At 36.4% G+C, this 2,203-nt stretch overlaps 1 long non-coding RNA gene across 7 annotated transcripts; it reads right to left on the bottom strand.

Moving 5' to 3' along the window:
* Positions 1–258: 258 nt before the first annotated feature.
* Positions 259–1,975, bottom strand: LOC136246004 (uncharacterized). 7 transcript variants are annotated; one of them, XR_010696195.1, is made up of 10 exons: positions 1,745–1,975; positions 1,553–1,596; positions 1,325–1,502; positions 1,235–1,270; positions 1,017–1,179; positions 826–966; positions 695–775; positions 557–643; positions 435–503; positions 259–383 (listed from the first exon to the last, which is right to left on the bottom strand). It is a non-coding gene; the product is annotated as an uncharacterized lncRNA (long non-coding RNA). The 7 variants fall into 7 exon arrangements; XR_010696200.1 differs by having other exon boundaries at positions 1,325–1,420; XR_010696199.1 differs by having other exon boundaries at positions 1,017–1,125; positions 1,180–1,270; positions 1,325–1,596.
* Between the last annotated feature and the right edge of the window lie 228 nt (positions 1,976–2,203).

The raw sequence follows: 2,203 nt of genomic DNA, 5'->3' as shown, positions 1-2,203 counted from the left end.
TAATAAGGTCTATAACAGTCTTATTATGTTAGTATTGGAATGAAATAGTACAGCATATATTATTAGATTAGGACTTTACTATAACAAGCTTATTGAATACATTTAAGACGGTCATATATTAGAGATTAAATCACTAGTACACTGCGGTGTATTATCAGACTATACTAAGCCTATTTCAACCATATATTGGCTACTATACTACTGTACTTTTTTACTTTCCTATAATCTGTGGCTACCTTAATTAAATAATTTCTATAATTATATTTGTAATGAATTTAATTCTGTAAATATGTTAAAACCACAATAGGTACAGCTAGTAAATCAATGTCTCCTTGGCCATGGCAGTATCAAATCAATTTCGTCGTTTATCAGTCTTTATCCAACTGCAGCAGGTAAGGCAGTAAATACAATTCACAAGTTCCATTACAAATTACCTGTATTATCATCACTATGTAGAACTCTGTGACAATCTGTTAGTCGTCTGGTAGAACTGTCCCACAGCTCTAATACAAAGATGGTAAATATAATGTGTATTCTGGATAATCGTTGGACTTACAGTTTGTAACAATAAGAATCTCATAAAACCACGACCTTGTCTGGAACCTAGTATTACCATGTAGAATGGTGGCTAGATCCCACAACTCTATTAAAGATGGTAAATATAATGCGTATACTGAACAACCATTATACTTACAGTTTGTAACAATCTTTTAAAACTGAGACCGACAATCCATGTACATCTAAGACAAGTCTGATAAGACCAGGTCTCACAACCCTAAATGGAGGCAAACATAATTCATATTCTGGATTATTTGGTGTACTTACCGGTGTTATCAGTGAGTCTAACCAGACATAAAACAGCAACTTAGTATGTGACTTTGTTGGGCTAACGTGTTACGTAAGCTCACAAGAAGCATCTGATACACTGATAACCAAGTCCAAGAATCTTGTAATCACTAAGTACAACTGAAACAAGACTAAATATAATATAATTTGCATACTCTCAGTGAACTTACTTTTGTTAGCAATACGAGCATGGTCAGTGAAATAAGGACAAACAAGACGGAACAGGTTCTTGAAAGCACTCAACTCATTTACAGTGCCAGACAAGGTAGCAGCCGTCAGCTGTTGATAAAAAGTAGTGAAAAACATGAAGAAATGAGACCAGTTTCCACAAACCTAAACGAAGGTAAATATAAATTGTATACTGGACACTCTCAGTGTACTTACTTACAGATGTTAGCAATAAGAATCACCAAGTCTGTAATTCCTACCCCATTGAAAAGAAAATGAATAAAAACACAATCAGGCTTAATGCACTTACAGCTGTAATTAATTAGAAGATGACGTTGAACAACTCCGTGAAAAAAGAACAAAACTGTCCACATATGGTCACTACCAGATTCTTTAAAGGAAGCAGCTGCCATTGAAGGAAACTAACACTGCAGATATTATACACTGACAGCCTGTAGAACTAAGAGGTTCGACAAGAAACTGTACCTCTGAAGAGATAATATACAAAATCGTAAGAGCAGACCATGCATACTCTTACCGTTGATGGCTGATGAACTGTGTCCACTCGTCATCCGCCAGAAGCTGAGATATAACAGGATATAAAACATGTAATACGTACACAGCAACACCAAAGTTGAATCATTTGCAGGCCATTGTCATACAATACACAATAAACAATTTAATACGGCTAAACCTATCGTACAAGCTATCATTTTAGTCTAATACTTACTCATCTAGAGCTGTTTTTGATTGCTGCCATCGAAGGAATTGTCCACTTGGCCGTGCCACTTCACCACTACAGCCAGCAGGCTGAGGGATGTACAGTTGTGGTCCATAACTATCATCGTGGCTCATTGGACGATGGCGCCGATCGCGTACACTCTCTCCGCGAGATACACCGTCGTATCACTCACATTTACAACCTCTGATACAACAATAGCGAAAAAGATGGCGACTTAATTGCATCAGTAATACGCATGCGCTCCCCTTCAATTTTAAACAAGCATTACTACGAACTTTTGCAGCTGTGCTAACTGTGCAAGAAACTCTAGATTTGTATGGCTCTTAGATTGAATAATTAATTTTACTGGTATTAGATGCTTTGCTGTATGAAAATGTGTGCGTATGAAATTATCACAACAAACTGAAGCTATAGCTATAGCATAGATAATATATACCTGGTAAGGTA

This window comes from Dysidea avara, chromosome 15, assembly GCF_963678975.1.
Source record: "Dysidea avara chromosome 15, odDysAvar1.4, whole genome shotgun sequence".
NCBI classification, from domain to species: Eukaryota; Metazoa; Porifera; class Demospongiae; order Dictyoceratida; family Dysideidae; genus Dysidea; species Dysidea avara.
This window is presented reverse-complemented; position numbering and strand designations above follow the sequence as displayed.